This window comes from Lepeophtheirus salmonis, unplaced genomic scaffold (assembly GCF_016086655.4).
Source record: "Lepeophtheirus salmonis unplaced genomic scaffold, UVic_Lsal_1.4 unplaced_contig_8849_pilon, whole genome shotgun sequence".
NCBI lineage: Eukaryota > Metazoa > Arthropoda > Copepoda > Siphonostomatoida > Caligidae > Lepeophtheirus > Lepeophtheirus salmonis.
In genome coordinates, this window is record NW_027296554.1 from 6,213 (window position 1) to 28,144 (window position 21,932).

Here is a 21,932-nt window from a genome sequence, read left to right on the forward strand (position 1 = left end):
TCTCCGGCAAAGTACTTTTCTGAGTAGATGGTCCATTCATCACATCCTGTAACAATGAGGGACTTTCCAAATACACTTTTCACTGGATAGGGATATCATTCGTGTAATATTGCTCTTCGCCGCTAAATCCTTCTTGAGCGTAAAAGTTGATACTTGAGTCAGTGTAATGCTGCCCAACACCAGAGCTTCTAAGAGACGAAGCTTTATTAGTAAACTCTCCGAGATTTTTCTCAAGATATGAGTCACCATAGGTAAAGAAACTCATTCCTTCATCGTCTGTGTTGTAATTTATATTCTCGTAGAGAATCCAGATCCCATTTACTTTTGTGGAGTCCACCTTGTTGTCGAAATCAATTGCGGCAAGATCTTTTTCATAACCATAGCAATGATAGACATGGAGTTGATCGTATAGTGCAATTGAGTTAAGCTCTGCAGAAGTGAGGGAGGCCAATGTAGCTAGGGTCAATAGTGTGCCGATTTGAATCATTATGATTTCTTAGATGAAGTCTCATCTATTTGTAGTCACAAATTGATTTCTTTATATATATGTAGTAAGAGATAAGTTTGTCATCTTGCTCTTATCTATATACTTATAAAAAAAGGTGATAATCTTAAATAAATGAATTAGTGTGTGTAAATAAAAATCAAGTAATAGAAAGATCTATAAATCCATTCATTATTTGACATAAATTACAACTGTTGTCTATTAGGTACTGTTGGCATGCGTACATGTAAACATTCATTAAATTACGTAAATGTGTACTTAAGATTTCTCTCATTTCTCGGGAAATTGTCTTTGTGCGAATACCGGGAAATATATTTTTTGTGAAAGATAAGGATCCCGTTGGTAAATAATAAATACAATTAAAATAATAGTTAGAAAGAAATAATACATTTTTGGATAGTGTTGCCCATATACAAGGCTCAACGGCCCACGGTAGTGCAGAGACGTCTGCAGGGTATACACAACATTATTATTATTTTACATATCCCCCTGTAGTACCATGATGTTTATTTCATTTAACAATAGGAAGTAAAAGTCCTTCATTATGGCATGGAAATAACCTCCACTCCCATATTACCCCAAAAATTTTATAAATTACCCCATTTGGGATAATTTACCCCTGTTCCCGACCACTATTCTAGATGAATGCTTTGAAAACCCAATCCACTGCAAAATCACCACAAATATAACACTCTATGAGTGTAAAAACTATTCAGTTACTTTTTATTTTAATCTATGAAAATTAATAGTCATTTTCGTATCTAATGATTTTATATATAAAAATAAGGAAGGTCGAGCAAAATATAGTAAAGGATATTTGAATCTCTAGGGTGTATAAACAACAAAGGGAATGAATTATAAGTCCTGAAGGTCAATCATAATGTTGCACACCCAAAAGATGATATTATTTTGTTCTTGAAACAATACATGGATATAAAGTAGGTTTATATATACGTACATACCATATCTTAAAAAGCTGCATATGGGTTGCATGAAGATAATTATGCATCTTTTAAAAATTATAATTTTTATTACACTGTTATATATTATAATTTACATGTAAATTATCTTTTCATGCTAATAATTGTAATATGTAATGTGAGGAACCATCCTTAACTTGCCCCCACATACCAAAACCATATATATGTATGTAGATAACCAAATGTCACTTTTAAGTGTAGGCATACCCCATTGATAAATATATATACATAGATCACTTCATTTCAGATCCACTGTTGGAAGTGGAACGGATCGGGGACAGTGGTAACACTTTTTGTTGTTGACTCAATTAATCCAATTTACTTTGGCTTAGACTAACTTAATTTTGATAGAGCAGACATTCATATATTTGCTATTGTTTGAGAAAATTCAAAGGTTATACCTTGTATTCGATTAATAAAATCAAACCAAAGGATAGATTCAGATTATTGAAGGCTCGGGGTTTCTCGTCCGAGACAATTTTGAAAATACAGTAGATTAAAATGCAATTTTAACATAATAGGTTGGGAAAAAGTCATTTTTTGCTGTATGTCAATACTTTAAAAGAAGTTATTATATTTATATCTTACTTCGATAGCTACATGTAATATATACTGTGATAATACTTCTAATTTACTCTAACTATGTACCTGTAACCTATTATAACTACATCTTTCTTCGATAGCTTTTTAGAAAAATGTATCATTTCTGGGTTTAACAAATTAGTTATATATATATATATATTAATGTTCATGCGTTACATTAGATCAGTAATAATCAGTTGTGGCAAGAAAACATGGCCAAAAAGGATATAAACAAGGTCATTTGCAAGAATTACTCCGTTGTCGATACCCAATTCTTCTTTGATTCCAACAAGGAGTTACAATTATAACTCCACAACAAATCCTCAGGGTCTTTTATGAGCACATACAAATGTTCAATCAGGGTTTGAATATAATTGAATCTATTTAAGAAGGGATGTTCCCTACTGAGGAATTAAATAATAATGACAACTGTTGAGGAAAAGAAAATTAATTCTTCAGAATACGAATTTAAAAATAAAAAAAATTGGGGCATTTAAAAAATATACAGGGTTTTCATCACTGGTTATGATCTTTGATTTGTTTCAATTGAGTCAATTTTTGTTTATCTTGAGCAATTTTCAAAAAATTATTAAATCATGGTTCCATAGATGGAAAGAGTTGTCCAACTACCAAAAGATATAGGGTCTTAATTCTGAGGAAAGGTTGAGAGAACCAATAAGTGAATGCAGATCACATCTGATGATATAAAAGGATAAATGGACACACATGGTCCTAACAGATGAACTTTTTATTCATATTAGTTGTATAAATGCTTGTTATACCTTTGAAAAGATAGATGAAAAATAAAAATTATATATCCCTTTTTGGGTAAAGGTTATTTAAATCTGATGAAGTATGTTTAAAAAAAGATCCTGTTGATATTTAAGTTTAAATGCTAATCATGGTAATAAACATTTTAACCCTTAAAAATGTATCAAGGTGTAAGTTTTGGAGTTAAGAGGACTCCATAATCTTATGGTTTCCTCATGATGGTAACAACATGATATAAAAGAATTTATTGGTATATTCAATAAATGTACTTTGATGAAGATCAGGGGTGTCCGCAGATCTTATATAATAATTTTTTTTTTGGGTGGGGATTGGTTTTTGGAATTTAAAAAAATAATCAGAAATTCCAACTTTTGATTTTAATTTCAAAAATTCATAGGTATTCACAAAATATTTCGAAAAAAAAAAATTTTGAAAAAAAAATTCAAGATTAATTTTTCAACATCAATTTTTTTTGAAGAAATGTAAACAAACAACAGGTGTTTACAAAAAATTAAATTTTACGAATTTTTTATACATAAATTATTGCAAATTTAATTTTTGGTCAACCGCAGTGGATTTTAGAATTTTTTTCCATAAATGAAATTTTTTCTCAATAACTGTGAATTTTGAAATATTTTTCTAAATCTCTTTTTTGTAAACAGCTGTGGATTGTGAAATATCTTTCCAAAAATTTAATATTTGAAATTTTTTCTTAAAAATTTAATTTTTAATGGAGTAGATTTTAGACTTTTTTTCCAAATTTTTTTTGTGAACAGCTGTGGATTTTGAAAAAAATTTAATATTTGAAATTTTATTTCCAAAAAATGAAATTTTTGAAATTTTTCCCTAAAAGTTTCATTTTTGTATTAAAATAAAAAATCACAAACTAGCCCATCCTAGTATTTGGGGTACATCCTAGGATATACAGGGTGATCCATAATTAGACTGTCTGAAATTTGATTGAACATAAAATGTTAACAGTCAATGTTAGAAGTTAAGGGAATTAACAAATTTATTTTCTGAGGTTATTAAAAGTTTTTTTGAGTTTATAAATTGTCAATTCCAGACAATCCATCAGGAAGACTCTTAAAGAGCACCATGTGAGCGGATTCTCCATGATGAACATTAATAAAAAAAAATGAACTCAAACTTAATCCCTACAAGTACAAAAAAAAATATAAAAAAAACACCTCCAAACTGAAGGTCAAAAAGTCAATAGAGTCCGACGAACATATGGATTGGCAAGAATCCGGAGGTAATTGTAATTTTTGTGACAAAAAACTTTTCGAAGCTTCAAAAAAAAGTAATACTAAAAATGATATAATATTATACAAGGATTCTTCAAACATTCAGCCCAAGGTCTTGAACGTATATTGAATCAAGAACTTCAACTCTGTAATGACATTGGGAACAGTATCTTCGAATTGGCAAAAAAAAAAAAACCCCAGAAAAACACTTGTTTGTAGGATTTTTGATGGTCACAAGATCCACCAGTACACCTATTTAGAGTTCATCGATACAAAAATATTGCTCTGGATTAATGCCATTTTCTATTCATCATCTTTTAATTTGTTTTTTATTTATTTATATTGTTCCATCCCTTGTTAGTGTATCTCATGTAAAGTATAAAGCGATGCAACGAACTACTTCCCTCAATATTCGAATACATCGAATTTCAAACTACAAAAGTTCAAAGAAAGTAAAAGATGGGAGTGTTAAAAATTATCGTCTAAAATCTTACTTAGCTGTGCTGCAATACTAGTGCGGTGAATCTGCAGTCAAGTCGTGCAGGAGGTTAAATAACCACTGTGATACTGCGTATACATTGATGTCACGTATTTTTTTTTGGAACACCCCGTGTTTTATAGCACTGAATAGCACATTGACTTCTATTATTATGAAAAACTTAGATTAACAACATAAATTAAGGACAATTGACGTTGATATAGGTGGACCTGTTTAGAAAAGGACCAATGGACTCTAAATATCAACGTTTGGACGCCAATTGAGATCTCAGATAATTATTTGTACTAAATTTCAAATATAATTTTCAATTACGCTAATAATGTCCATACAAATTCAAGATGATAATTATAATTTGCGATAATTGAATTTATATTGTGGTTTTGGTATATTAGTTGGCTAATTAATCATAATTAATAAATGTTTAAAGTTATTATTTGATTAAATTTCTGTCGTATCATCCTAATGCCCGAAATTCCATCAATAATATACAATACAACAAATAATTTATGTTGGAAGAAGTATTCATTGTAGCATGCGACTTTAGCAAAATTATCTGATTCTGATCAAGGTTAATAGAAATACATGTGTTTCTATTAACCTTGAAGCTGATGAATTGACAAGAGAGTGATAGTTGTACAAACTAACTTAGTTTTTACCATATGAACTTAAAGCATACAAAATACAATACGTCGTGCATGAGGTTGAGTGACCAAGCTTGATTTCACTTAAGATATTAGTAGAATTCATTGGTAATTTCTTTCCTTGAGATAAAATATATTATATAATATTTTTAATCTCTATGAATTGAATTAATACGAGTATTTAGAATTATAGGAAATATTTTGTTATGTTAATGAGGTTGAGTCAGTAATACTCACAATGTACATATGTTCCGTTTGAAAATATATACATAACTATTATTTAATATAATGTAAGACTTTATAACGTAAAAAGTGCTATAAATCTGCCATTCATGTCTCTAAATTTGATAATTTTTAGCGAAGATCTTAAGTTTACTTTGAAAATAAGAATATTAAAATATATCTGGTCTATGGGATGGCGTCAACAATTTTTATATTGACGCTGGAATTTTTTAGGAGGTCCTATCGATTTAAAGCAATAAGAACCTATTTATCTTCACCTGCTGCTTTCAATTTTCAGGCTTTTAATATTAATTTGTTTAGTTAAATTAGGGTGTTAATTTAGGAAAATGAGTAAATTCAATTTTATCCCAACCTTTTAGCGCCAACATATCTTGGTAGTATTTTGGTGGGGAAAAACATTAAAATCGGCAGCCATATCTATCCCAAAAGTACTTTTTCAAGCATGAATGTCTGTTTTTTAATCTATATTCAAAGTAATAAGAAGGAACTTGCGAATGTCGTGATCATTAAAGCTCTGTTATACTTTAAGCAATAGTTATATAATATTTTAAGTTAATAAAGTATAGTTTTAAGATCAAATAAAAAGGCTTAAGTAAAAAAAAGTAAACTTGATCAAACTTTATTTGAGCAAGATTTTTTTCAGCGTCTATTATTTCAGTAAAATTTTCATAAAATTAACAATACAAGATGAATGACGTCATTTTTAAACTCACCAGAACGGTGTTTAGAATAAAAAAGGTAGAAATTCTAGAACTGAGGTTCTTATCAGATTTCGTCTCAACTCCGCAAGCTTTTATAGAGTGATGAATTTACAAAACTTTTGAGTGAGATGGCATTCAAACACTTCGATAGATAGGTACATATAGGTACATGTGGAGTAGGATTTTTCATCAAGGATGTTGAACTGAAATATCTGTCCATATCGGTCCAGAAAAATCACTTAATAAGGAATCGAGAAAAAAAATCCGTCTTGCACCGAATCTCAACACTAATATATATTATGCAGGGGTGTCCACAAGGGGAGGGCTGGAAGGGCTATAGCCCCCAATAAAAAAATAACATTTGATTTTTTTTTCTTCAAAAGATTTAACCCTTTCAAATTGTTTATAGTTCTAATGATTATTTAATATTATTTGTTAAAATGTATCAGCTACCAATAAAGTGAGCTTTAATCAAGGCGGGGACTCTCATGTCCCTACTTGAACTTTAAGTGCATTTACTGATTGATATTTCTCCTTATCTAATAGTATTTACACAAAAAATAAAATTGTATTATTTCTTTCTTTTTTTAAAAATATATTTTTACATTTAAAAATAGTATTTAAATTCATGATATCCATGATATTTTGCAAAAAAAAATTCTTATTTTTCTCATAACAAAGCGACACTTAACATGTACTACACAAACTAAATGACCTGTATTCTATTCTTTTATTTGCACAGACTTCACATCCGGATTTTTTGTCTCCGAATTCTATCCAGTGTACACCACGATATATTCTGGCCGATTGGAAAGTTGGTTTTTCTTCTTTTGTTCGGTTTGAAGGCCATTGTAGAACTAAGGAGCATCCCTATCTTTGGTGGGCGTCCCATTATAATTAATCCTGTTGCAACATTTCTTCTAAGCTGTATATTATTTATAAGTGAACCATTTAATTTTTTTAACGTAATATTATAAGCATTTGTCAATTATTCCTTCAAAATTCTGTACATCCACTAAATATTGTTTTCGGCGCAGTCTATAGATGCCACAATAAAAATCTGCTTTGTCCAAGCCTCCCATATATTTTTATAGTCAGAAACGACTTTTGGGCAATCATAAGTTTTTTTGGATCCGTCTTGCTGTTTGCTAATAATACAAAGTTTGAAAGCAAATGAACTCTTTCACTATCCATCCATTTGTAAGCTGTAATTGGGTCGTTCCAAATTCTGTAATCAAAGTCATCCCTACCCCATTCTTTAACTTTTCTTAAGTTATTGTGTAAATACTTTCTGTTTTGACAAATTGTTGCACTGCAAAAAACTTGATTTATTTTAGAGGTATTGATAAAAGTAATTATCAAAGTAAATTTTGTGATTTTTTCCAAATAAATCATGGGTAAGGTAAATCACAAAATTTCCACCGATGCCAAAATTAGTTTAGATGTTTCTCCTGTCAATATCGCCATTTTTGCCTTGATATATGCTAAATTTGGAAATATAACCATCCATATCAGCTCTAGCTTATATTTTATACTCACGTTTGATTGGTTTCATGGGATTATATTGTTTTAGTGAGCTACGTCCTTTGAACAATATCATGCTTTCACCAATACTGATATGCTCCCTAACATGATAGAGCATCATAAAATTGTTATTAATAGCATCGATAAAAGGCTTTACTTTATGCAGCTTATCTTTAATCTCCTTTGACATAGTTTGAATATCATTGATATTTAAATTTCGTAAAATTTGAAAGAATCTATTCCTTGAAAGGTAGCTTGAAACAAATGAAACGCTTACATCCATATCTGAAGACCAATAATGTTTTAAGGACGGTAATTTATGGTATTTTATCAAATAATTGATTCCTAAGAAAACAAATAGTTCCTCTGTTGTTACATATAATATTTTATTCTTATTTTGATTGATGAATAGGTTGGTTTGAAATAAAAAAATTCAAATTTCTTGATTAACAAATTTAAGAAAAACTTCGACCTCATCCATAGAATCAGTGAAAATTCGTTAAGAGGACCTTGCAGAAGGTGGAAATGAGTCCGCGTTTCTTCTTTTTACCCTTTTTTCAATTAATATTTCTGCATTGACTAATAATTTCAGAACTATTTGAGATATCATCATTTGAATAGAAGGAATCTTGAATCCTGTTTGATATAGTCTCTTTGACTGAGGAAGAATTTCAGATACTAGATTTATATCGACATTTGATTCCTCCTCTTCTAAGTCTTCTTTTATGTCCGTATCATCAGAAAAGTTGTCAGGTAGACTCATAAGCATTTGGAAAACTTCTTCTTAAGAAAATAATTTTTTGGGCATATTTCAAGATAAAAAATAAACAAAATACCTAGTAGAACATGTACTTAAAACGCTTACTGACATTGTATATAAGCATTTACTACTACATAGAATATTTCTAAAATGGCCTGACAGGACCATTTAACATGAACTTTTTATATTTACTCGAAAAAAAAAAAAAAAAAAAAGCAGATTTTAATAAATATGAAAATTATATTAATATTACACAAATGCAGAGAAAAATTATAACTATTTCACATTATTGAAATGCAATTATCTTAACAAGATACATTTTGAGTGAAGTCTGTAAATTTTGGAAATTGTTTTACAATTATAAAACGTGATTAATGTGGCAATGTAATGAGAGTTAACTGAAATAGTATAGAAAAAAACACATGAAAATCCATAAATAAAAGTATAATCAAATGTAAATACAGTGAGGATAGAACATTAAAATATTTCAAGCGCCCAAACCATATTTATTACTACTACGATTTGAATGCTTTAGTCTACTAAGACAGTGTCATAAATTTTTTCTTCACATCACCCAGGGGCGTGCACAGGGATTGGGCTGGAGGGGTTGCAACCCCCGATTAAAATACCCATTATTTGCGCCAGTACGTCAACATTATTTAAAATTATTGCTGTTTAGAAAATATCACAACACAACCTGTGGGCTTTCGTTACTGTGGTCTCTTCTAAAATGAATTGCCCAAACAATCAATAAAATCCTGCGGACGCCCTTGTCACTAATCTTTTTTATTATATAACTAATTCAGTCATAAATTATAATATCTTCATATTAAAAATATAATGTCAAAGATTTTTTTCTAAAAAAGGGCCACCTTGTGCTTTTACTCTTTACGTCAAGAAGCGTACTGGAAGTCAAATATCAGTTTTAAATTATTTTTATATCTTTTGTTATTTTAAATGAGGTATATGATTAAAAAGTAGTTTGGAAACAACAAAGAAGAATAAAGTCGCATGATAAATATTGGATACAAAGGGCAGAGGGAGGCACACTACTGGTTTTGTGTAGGATTATAATATTTCCTGTCGTGTTAAGTTTTGTAAGATTTAACTATACCGATTGGTCCATTAAAATCTGAACACTTTGAATTTTAAACTTTAATAAGATATAATTTATTAATTAACAATGGAATTTCAACAAAATTAATACTATAAATAGATGTGTGTCTGAGCTCTCACAATCACTAATATAGCCACCCTTAGGGACAATAATGGCTTTTAGGCGGTGGATGAAGTAGTCCTCAGTCATGGCGTCCCAGTACTAGATCTCAGTAGCTTTGAGGGCCTGGGTGTTTGGGCGATGGATCCTGCAGGAATTTCCTTCGGCTTATACCCTGAAAGTGTAGTCAAGGGGGTTAGAGTCAAGACCGTATGGGTCACAAAGTGTCAAATAAGAGTTCAACAGAACTCAAAAGACTCATACAAAAGAGTCTTGCAGACTCGGAGATGGGTTTCTCTCATTGCTAGTGGCAAAAGTGGCCTCTCTATCCTCACAAGGCTCTTTCCAACCCTTTTTTGATAGATCTCTGTACAGTTAGGTGTGAAACCCCAAGATCTCTTGCATGGATCCTCATGGACTTGAGGAAATTGTACCGGGCTGTTTTATTTAACACGTACCGGGCCGGTTTGACCTTTTTGACGGACCTTTCCTTTCTAACGTTTCGGACTTGCTGACGGCGTAGATGGTGGTGCTGGAGACGCCCAACTGTTTGGAGTGTGCGAATGGAAATTCGTCGATCACTTTCAAGTTTCATTTTCTCGAATTGTACTTAAGTTAGAGAGCTAAGGTTTGTTTTGATTTATAACTAATTTTATATGTTTTAATATATCGAAATACCAATTAATTTCATTGACTCAACCTTCATAATTATAAAATTGGTAAGTGTTCAGATTTCAATGGACCACCCGGTAAAACAAATAATATCTTATGAAATATATTGTTACTAAGTTAAAATGTTAAGTGTCATTTCACATCATAACAAATGTCTCAAAGAAACTAGGTTTTTTTTTATAAATTAAAATCTGATGCAATAGCGAACATAAAATGATTTATGATGAAACTTACTGTAAAACCTTGTAATTTTTTTAGTGTTTCCCGTATTAATAATATAAAATTAAATCAAGGCTTAACTGTGATCAAATTTTTAATGAACTTTTTTATTATGTTTCAATGATAAAAAACAAGTTTACAATTTTGGCACGAATATAAAAAAAAAATATTGTTTAAGTCTTCAAATATAATCTGATGCAATGACAAAATTTGAAAATGTAAGGCTTCTGATTGGATTTGTTATCTAATTCCCATCATGCCCATACCATTTTGCCAATATTTCATAATTTAAATTATAATATTGATTTTGAACCAGTTTCTTCTACGCAACAAATGATGGAAGTCACGGAACCTTTTATTATACTAATTATAATTATTTAAATTTGTAGTCGTAGGTTCATTAGATTTGGCCATACGTTGTCGCCTTTATTGAATCCCACAGTCTTTTATACAAAAATAAAGAGACAAAAGGCCCCAAAAACATTTGGTCCAATAATTGTTCACAGCATTACAAGAGATGATTATACTTTAACCAATAATTGTTTATAACAATATTTATAAGGGGAAGTGCAGAAATATTAACAGTTGTCAACAAGATACATTGTAAATTTTTGTGCTAATGACATAAGGCCGTGCCAAAGTTTTAAACCCATATTTTTCCAATTATACAAAACTAAAGGGTTTTGGGTATACATGAATCTACAAATAACAGGCTATGCAATTTCTATTAATTCAACCTTTTAACTAAATCAAAAAGGTGAATTATGATAAGGGAAGAAAAAGTTGAATATGCTAATAAGATAAATCCAAAAATTAAATTTTTAAGAAAGAAATTTCAAAAATCTAAAGCTATTAATATAAAATTACATTTTTGGAAACTAATTTCAAAAATGCTCAGCTATTCAAAATTTTTTTTTTTGGAAACTAATTTCAAATATTAATTTTTTAGGAAAGAAGTTTAAAAAATTAAATTTCATATATATAATTTTTTGCTCTGCTGCAAAATATGCCGATTGATGAAATTTTTTTTTTCTAATAAAAACATAAATTTCTTTTTTTTTGGGGGGGTGGGATTGAGGGCTATAGCCCCTCCATCCCACTCCCTGTGGACGCCTCTGCCAACTTACTTTCAATTTTTAGCACCGTAGTTTGATTTGTTTGCCATTATTTTACACCTTATTGAGCTCTTCTATTTGAGAATAGAAGAGGCAAAGACATTTATTGTGACACAAAATAATTCATAACATTATGTGTTTGCCCGTAAATTTCATCATACAAATTATGTTTTTACATACAAAATTGCATCAAAAATGAGGTTTTTATTTTTTTACTCGTTACAAAAGAAATGTCAAAATTACCCCATTTTTCGGTTGATCCATTATTATGTTAGGCCTCCACAATTTTAAAACTCCGTTTCATTTTTATTTTAAATTATAACGTGAACACTTTTTTTTGGGTTTTCAACACTCCAACACAAAAGGTTTGGCCATTTTTAGGAGATTTTTTAAAAAGGAGATATTTCAGATAAAAATTACATCAACGAAACTACTCATTCAAAAATAAATATATGGAGGAGAAAAAATGCCAAAATGATTAAGCAAAGATATCAGTTGACAAAAAGGGTATAATATGACGTTACATTTTTTTGCATTAAAAATGCATGATATTCAACTCGGACTGACTCTGATGATGTAATATTTTTCGTGTCTCTCTCATGAAAGAAATATATATTATATATATTAATGTTTTTCAAAGTAAATTTGTTGAGCGCATGAAGAACATGTGAAATAAATAGTACCTACATTCAAAGTTTATTATTAAGTTTTGTGGTCATTACTTTCTTTGTGTATACTTCTTCGTTTCCCTTTCGCTCTTTTAAAAAAAAATTGCGTCCTCCATAAGCTTTAAAAACTTAGTGATCAAACGGGTCAGCCAGCTTGAGTTGATTCTATTTTTTAGTGGTATCCTTTTCCGCCGCAAGGTGTCGCTTTATTAATATAACCGATGACGTCACTTAATCCTTTGCCCTCAAGATGTATTAATTTTTACTTCCATTCGAAGAATTCACCTTTCTATTTAGATAGAAGGTGAATTTTTGAACAATATTCAATTATGTTCCATCTCCTAGCAGACAAAACAGCTATTGCTTAGCCAATATACATGGACAGATATTCATCACATTCTCTTGTTTTAGCTATCTGGTTTGTAATTGTCGCTTGACTAGTTTATTAGCATCCTTTCCCTATGCCAGATGTTGCTTTTATCATACCACTGTATCATTTTCATTCATATTTGCTCATAATATATGCAACTTTTTCCCTTTGCAGAATGTACCTTGTTATTTAAATTGAAAGAGATAATTCATGAAAGTTAGCTATAAAGTAATATTCAAGTATACTCGACGCCCTTAGCGGACATAAAATTATCGCTTAGTAGTGTTGGATCGGTCCACAAAAACCAAGAAGACTGTAGTTCCATAAGTACAGTCCTTATCAGTCGTTTATGATAACATAACAGCTGAAATGATCTAGTTTGCAACTAAATCATTTCAGCTGATGTAATTTAATTATAACTTTTTCCAAAAAGAAGAGATCCCTTAAGTTTAAGGTAGAATGTGTGTTGCTAGAATGTATAATACTCAGTAATTATTATGGTTCTAACTATCATTAATTATTTTCCTAGCTAGGAGTAAAAATAAAAAGATATCTAGGACCGTAGGACAGATTCATCGGTCCTTCACGCGAATGAATGATGAAAAGACTGTACCGATTAGAAAATAGGCTAATGAGTTATGCAGTCCTAGGTTCAATCCAACACTATCACTTTTTCGACAAATATTAATTACGTGGTTTCGTTTTGCCACATGATGTATAGCTTTGGTAAACTTATATGCAATATTTACACTTTTTCACGAAACCTTGATTAAAAGAGGTAAAACAATCAATTTAAGTTCTTAATCGATTATAATTAATTAATCAACTCCTAGAATATTCGAAAGAAAATCTAGGACAAACTTCATGCAAAATAATGGTACTTTTGTTGCAAAAAGTGTAAAAACTGCGTAAATAAAAACTTGGGATTTCCAAATATTCTAAGAAAGTAATGGTAAGTTAATTTTTCAACATAAATGTTTGTTTCAACCTAATTTAACACTCTGTTACTTTACTTGGATGTTTATATATCCTCAAATACTGCCACCGTTTGGCAACCCTGATTATATTCAACTGGGGTTCCCTCCAAAGAGGAAGGTGGTTTTTTGGTTGTTCTTGTTATTATATTATTCATTCGAAATATAGAACTCTTTACCAAAGCACGTCTGTAATTATTATCTAGTGTTAGTTATAGAGTAATTAATACAGTTCATTAATTTCATTGTCCTTGGTTATTGAAATCCTCACATCAATGACTGAGTATGAAATAATACGAATTCTAAACGAAGGCCTTTGACATATATTAATAAATATAAAAATCCTATGTTGTACATTTTTGAGTTCATAATACGTAGAGTCAGCTGCTTTATGTCATGCAAGAGTCAACTTTATAAAATTAATGAAAACAGCTGAGAGGAAAATGCACAAAATCTTTGTATGTTTCAAAAAGCGAACCGTGAAGGTCGGTTCACTGATGAGAACAAATAAGTTTGCACCTCTCCTCTTGTTGTTGTGCACGATTTTTAACTGACTAATTTATGTGAATATTTCATGCAGCCTTTTACATTTAACGAAGTCAAATAAAGTGGGAAGAGAATAGAAAAATTGATAATAACTCCAGCATAATAATAAGTAGTATTGTATCGGTCGTTATTTCTTCGGTCCAGTCTACTCTTAGGGCCGATCCTATCAGCGTTTAGGACCGGTACTTAAGACTGTCGGTCGTTCGAACTTTCAGTACTTATAGTGATTTAAATTTTTTTAAATAAATTTAAGTGACGTCATCAAGGAACGAACTTTATCTGCTTTAGGACTTAACTGGACCCGACCCAAACTGAACCGTACGAGAATGCAGTTGTAAGGTGTGAATAAGGACTGGCACAATACTAATTATAAGTGCAGACATAACTCTCAGAAGAATGTAAAATCCTCACATTTTCCTCTCAACAAGGATGTTACCTTCAAGGAATCTCCTTCCCTGCAGTAGTCGGGACTCATTCGTAACATGTGTAGGTCCATAATATCCAGAATGTGTCTTTGGTTTAGAATTACTTTTCTGTTTTTGCCTCTACTATTTTTAGATTGTTTAAGGAAATGAATAAAAGCGAAATGAGTCCTTGCATTTAATTACCGTGTGATTAGGTCTAGGCTGTGAGGAAAATGACAAACAGAGATCATTACTCTATAGAAGTCTTTAATTGATTAAGAATGTTTAATTTCTACGCATAAAAAAAAATGTTCTTCAAATAAATAATTTGCTTCATAATATTTAGAATAAATAATTTTTAACTATTTTTCAAACAGTTATTAGTCAAATGATGGATTATCAAGTACTAACTGTTGTTTGAAAGTTTATGTTGACCACGATTCCTGTTTGTGTTGTAAGTCTTGACTACGAATCTCAAATCTTCTTTTTTTAAGAAATTAAATTTGTGAACCATGAATATCTAAATGGTATTGGAAACACTTATCCCCTCTTCAATTGCTCATTCTAGTTCAAGTAAATTATGTATTTAAATAGTAATTGAGACTTAGAACCCTATCAAGCAATAGAGGCCATAATATATCATAAATTAGTTAAATCATTTTAATATCGTATATATGTATTTTGATGAATGATAATGATAAATACTTGAATTTCAAAAAACACTTTATGTAATATAGATATGTGACATACTAAAGTGATTAATTATTAAACATAATCAGTAACTATAAATATAGTATTATGCAATTTTCATAATATATGAACAATGTTGTCAAGTAGTTAGTAGTTATTCAACAAAAAATCCATACATTTTTCTTGAGAGAAACATGACTACCTTTATTTTCCACTGCCAACCTTTACTCTCAAAGGGAAATAGAATAATTAGAAAAAAACAACTACATATATTAGCTACCTTGTTTTCAATAGCATGTCAAATCTTAGTCGGAGAACCAGCACTAAGAAACTTATCCAGATGTGTTAGAAGCTGGAAACGAGAGACTCACAATTTCCCATCTGCTTATCTCTCTCGGACAGGATATTCCATCACACACCAGTTTGCAAGAAAATTGAGAAAATTTTCTACTATACGATTCCGGGGGGAATGAAAAAAAATCGGATTCTTATATTTGGTACAAATCCAGGATTGCAAGACCTTGCAATGAATAAAAACGATAGATTGATTTTTAAAATTAAAATATTTTCAGAAATTTGATGTACGTTGTATGGCGTTATTGTTAATCTGGATTATATTTTTAACATAGATCAGTGAAGTATTAGGTGTTTAAATTTATTAGTGTAAGTTCTTTGCTCCGTTAGTAGGGGGTGGTAATGAGGTCTGATTAAGTTTCTGCATCGCATCAGAGATGCTTAAAATATCTCGCAGTTTTGAAGTAAGTTTATATTTACAGAACTAAATCATTACTTTTAATTTTTATAACATGCGAACAGATGCACGAAGATACCCCATCAAATGATGGAATGTGATTGATCGGGGAAAAAATGGTGAGCCCAGGAAGAACAATGGGGTGGGGTTTTTACGAAATATTAGTAAGTGAAGTGCCTTTGTGTAACATTACGAAATTTTTCGTAATGAAAGCCGTTAGTGTCCCAATTAAAATTACAAGGGGATTCTTCTAATATTTAGACGAAGTTGCACAAAGTGTCCCAAAGGAAAGGGATATAAGAGATGACCTTTTTTATGAATACATTTTGACAAGTAATATTACAATTTTCTTTTCTCTGAGCAATACTTTTGAACTTAAGTTGATAAACGATATGAAATCAATTGAAAAACTGTCATTTAATTACAGTATCAGCTGATAATTGTAGATCATCATATTGAAAAAATGGCAGGTGGGCATCTTGGCTTAAAATGGCTTTAAGTTTCCTTCGTCTTCATTTTTGATTGGTTGACAACATTTTGGGACAAAGCATATCATGATACTTCGGTATGTGAGTGCCGTGTAGATTCAAAGTAGAAAACTACATAACAGAGTAGTACACTGGTACATGTAATTGTTTGAACGCCTTGATACACAATAAATGATAATGATTTAGTCTCCATAAGGATATTCTTGGGTTTCCGTAGGATTATGTATATATATATATTATAATTATTATTCTTATTAAATTAAAAAAATTTCTCCTCTCCATAATTTGGTCAAATGACCTTCTTTTTTTTTCCTCATTAAGAAATTATTGATTTTTAAATTGAATACGATTCGTTTGTATGCTCTGAACTTCAGTTCTGGAATCCTATCACTTTCATGTTTTCACAAATGATATAATTTTATCACTGCATAACATTTTGAAATAGATTTAATTAGTGTGAATAAATGTTTTTATTCAGGAGATGAAAACAAACTACAGAGTATATTATTGTATTGGTAAGGTAACACAGTGCTAAAACACTAATATATTTGTCTCAACAAAATTTTAATTTTTGAGATTTTTCATAAAAACCACACCAAAAAAAAAATATATATATATAATCCTGGGGACAACATATTTAATCTTTTTGTGCTTTTTAAACTTAAATTAAACTCTTATTTATGAAAATTTCTAATTGCCGTTGGCAACCCTAACACAATTGTCAAATTTGAATACTGCCGACGTCATAAAAGTAAATATCCGAACCATCTAGCTTATGAAAAAATGTATGAAAGGTGGAAAAGAGCATGAAGATGGGTCATCAAAGATAATTCAAGGATATACATGAGAAGAATGATAAGACACATGGAAGTTTCTACGAATACAATTTCAAAACAGCTCAAAGGCTCGGGTTGAGTTCCTATCAAGGGGTCCCGAAGGAAATGTTGACAAAAACTATTATGAAGAAACGGGTCAGACGATGGAAGTCAGTCCTTAACTTTTAAAAGATATGGACTAAAATATCTTTATAATTAATAAGAATGCAACAAGTGTAGCGACATAGTATCCGAATATGGTGTTGCTGGTCTTTATCGAACAAAAAATCTAGCTCAAGCCATGTTTTGGGGTTTTTTTGCACAATTTTATCGATTGTCCTATTGTTTTTCATTAAAATTAATTAATAGAGTTATTATTTCAAAATATTTTTTTTTTGAGTGGAAGAGGGGGAGGGATACAAACCTCTAACCCACCACCTGTGGACGCTACTGGCGTATGATAGCTAACATTTATTATTAGAAATAATATAATGATCAATATGATAGGTATATACGACGAGGAATCAACAAGTACCGATTTTTTTCGGTATCATACATTATGATGGACCATTTTTTTCAAGCTCAACTGTCGTTCATTTTGTAAAAATCTAAAAAGTACACTATAAGTTCTGGAACAAATGCTTTATAAACATATAAGGGGGTGATACTTTGTATAACGTCATTGTATTGAAAACATATGATGTCATGTTATAAACAATTTAGTAAAACTGGTCTAGCCCTTTTTTGGGACCGAACTAGACAGAACTTTTCCTTTGGACCGATTTTAGACCGAATTTTATATGAGACTGGTCCAGACCGAGCTTTTGTGTTTGAGCAAACTAATTAGGCCCAACAAAAAATATAACAAAATATTTATTTATAAAAATCCATGATTTAAATCATACTTTTACAATATATAAACAAAAAATAACGAAAAATAAGCAGCCATTTTGATGCACAATAATTATTTATTTAATACAGCATAATTAAAGAAAAATAACCTTGTCTACTTATACAACTGAAATAATTATTTCTTGATTATGAATTAAGGATATTTTGTCTTTATATACTAGATTTCTTCAGAGTTTGCTTATAGAACTAACATAATTTGTACTTTATTGTAAATTTAATATATTTTGTCCTTTTTAACTTTTTTTCTGAGCTTTCTTACACAACTTAAATTATTATTCCTTAATTGTAAATTAAATATATTGTCATTTTAAGTTAATTTTCTTCTGAGTCTAACTGAATCCAACATATTTTTATGAAATATCCTCAACATGAGTTTATTGATGCAGATATGGATTACAAAAAGAAAACATTATTTATCTGAAATTAATTCGTTACACCATATTTTCTATCATGCAACATCCTCGTTGTTAGAATATATAGTGTTCATTCATGGACTTAATAAGAAAAACAAGTGTTGTTGTATTCTCTGTAGTAGTCCATAAGATGGAAAGACTCGTTCTACTCTAGATTAGGAGGCTACGGCAGTCATAAGTTGATCAACTGCAGAGATAAGGCCACTGCCGTTGCTGCCCATAAAACTTGCATGAGATTCCTACCATTCAGTAGCTGACATGGTCATCGTCACAGGTTCTGTTAATTTAAAAGAGCCTGAAACTTCATGATGATAGGAAAAAGTGCTTGATATTTTTCATTGCTATATTCCGTTGCCATATTAATCTCTTCCTCATTCCCCGGCAGTGAAGAATCAAACATATTAGCAAGAAGATGCCCCTTGTTAATGAACTGTTTATACCTTCTTTTTTTTCCACCAGTTTTTCCACTTGCTGGTTGTTTTTGAGGTGGTCACATAACTCTTTCCAAATATTGAGTGCTTGAGCAATAGTGCATTTGCCCCTTTGTACATGATCTAGAGCCTTAGCTATTGGCTGTAATTGAGCCAATAGCTCCTCAGCAGAGCTTCATAAAAATTGATTTTATTCAAATAAATCAACAACCCTTGTATGTATGTAACTAAATAAGTACTCCGCTTCATTTTTCATTCATTCTCTTATCCAAAAATAAAATGGTCACTTTTGCTAACAAACAGAGCTCCAAAACTTTATTCTTTTTCTAAAACCACATTTTTTGTTTATATATATTAAAAGAGAGGCCAAGTTATAAAATCTTTTATGAAAGGTAAAATAAGAGGCCTATAATCTACATACAACATACATAAATCTAACTTTGCAATATACTTGTTCAATTAATATGTCATATTTATGATTATATGAACAATTTATGACCATGCAACTATATAATAAATCAATAGATGGACAACAATTCAAATCCTTTAATATCTTTTTAGTTACTATTAGTGATGCAATAATTCTAAAAATGTCCCAATGCAATTCTGATTCTGATGATCTAGTACATATTCCGACGCCGATTGTGATTCTTTAATATTTTAGATCATATTTAAAAATACTATTTTCTATGAAGAGTATCCTAAGGATTTATCTTTTTAGGAGCTTGGTTTTTGAATTTTTGATAAAAAAGTTTCAAAACTATTAAAAAAAACTTTAATTTTGTCGAAAAAATTTTTCAAAGGCTGATGACTATTCTCAAAAACTTTCTCAAAAAATCCCATAGCTATTTACACAAAATTATTTTTAGGAGAAAAAATTTCCAAAAATCCCCGGCTGTTCTCAAAAATTTCCATGAATTTCTTGGATAAAATAAAAAAAAATATGTCAACATTATATATTCAATTTTTGAAGAAAAAATTAAATAAATAGTTAAGTACTCGTAAATATGAATCATAATCGCAAATTGAACATAACGATTTCCCGATTGAGAAAAAAACATCCTATTCTCCGATTCCCATTAATTGTCCCATCACTACTTACTATACCAAGATATCTTGCCCATCAACACAAAAGGTACCTAAAAAGGATTTTTCTCAAAATTGAGTGTGGATTATAGTCGTATTTTTCAACAAGTTATCGTCTGTTTCGATCAACAAAATATTTATGACGAACCCTTTGGAGACACTGCAAATTACGCATAAAATACCCAAAATTGATCGTCAGTAAAATAAAAAAAATATTAATGGATAGATTTTATTTGGCTGAATGGGCTGTAGCCCCCCCCCCCAATGAATGAATTTTTCTTATTACTAGAAACTTTATTCGTCATTCTGTTAAATTATGCTGCAGAGTAAAAATTTTAATTTTTGAAATTTTTTTCATAAATATTAATTTTTGAAATTTTTTTCTAAAAATATTTATTTTCGAATTTTTTTCTAATATATTAATTTTTTTAATAGCTAATATTTTTAATTTTTTTTCAAAAAATATCTAATATTTGAATTTTTTATCCAAAAAGAATTTATTTTCTCTAAATAGCGATGAATTTTTTGAAATTTTCTTTGAATAGCAATGGATGTTTGAATATTTATAAAAATCAAATATTTGAGAATAAAATATATTTTTTTGGATTAGCTGGAGAGTTTTGAAATTTTGTTTTCAATAATTTTATAAGAACCAAACCATATCTTAAATGAAATCCTGCGGACGCCCTGTGAAAGGCCGTATCGGCGACAAATTAAGACTCAAAATCAAATAAAAGTGTTAAGTTATATATATATAATTCATAGGTATATTAACTTATCCTGCAAATTAAAAAAATAAGCTTATAATGAACTAAAATCAATCTATGATATTTGTGCTGTATGTATATTTATTATTTAAAAAATAATGGAGATATTTTATTTTTCTTGATTTTTATTCAAGATTGCTTTTATCTTGGCACACCAAAAAGATAAGAACAGAGCCAGTATGTTTGTATTCATTTTAAAAGTCGCTTTGGAATTTTATAAAATAAAAATAGGGACATATGGACAAAAAAATGGAGAATAATAATTTTGCAATAGTCTCTAGAACACTACCTGGGTTTATCTTAGCTGCAAACACTCGATGCTACATGCAAAAATCCTGCAAGATATCGTTAATAGTTATATAGTTATTTCTTAGATTAAAAATATGCATATAAATATACATAAGGGAGCACTATCTACAATCCACTCCGTATACACGCTCGATGCTACATGTAAAACTACTATGAGATTTTATTAATATGACCATATTGTTATTTCTTTTATATATATATATCCCACTACTTACTAGATATACCCAACAATGGGCCGACAATAGTTGTCTATAAGTGGGATAGTTTAATACTAATTTATTTTAATTTGCAGTTTCTACAAAGGGTTAATTAAAATATTTCTATCATATAATTTGGGAGAAAATAAAAATTAATTACAACCTGCATCTCTCTCTTTTGTATGAAATATAATCATATTCTCTTTTTTGTGTACTTGTTCTACTTTGACTTTTGCCTGATGCCCCGTCAAAAATCAAATATAATCTTTCAAACCTCAACAATTCACCCTTTCATAATAAGGACGCTCTTTGATTTAAAATTTGTGACTTGTTGGTAGGACTAAACATACAATGATACATTAAATTTTTAGCAGCAAAAAAATTAATAGTATTGAAAGGGATAATTGTTTAGGTTTGATGATCATGATATGCAAAG

At 30.0% G+C, this 21,932-nt stretch overlaps 1 long non-coding RNA gene across 1 annotated transcript; it reads left to right on the top strand.

Annotated features, from left to right (window-relative positions):
- The first annotated feature begins 12,333 nt into the window (after positions 1 to 12,333).
- On the top strand, positions 12,334 to 14,837 carry LOC121131640 (uncharacterized). Its single transcript, XR_005869133.1, has 2 exons — positions 12,334 to 12,541; positions 14,522 to 14,837. It is a non-coding gene; the product is annotated as an uncharacterized lncRNA (long non-coding RNA).
- The last annotated feature ends 7,095 nt before the right edge of the window (positions 14,838 to 21,932 follow it).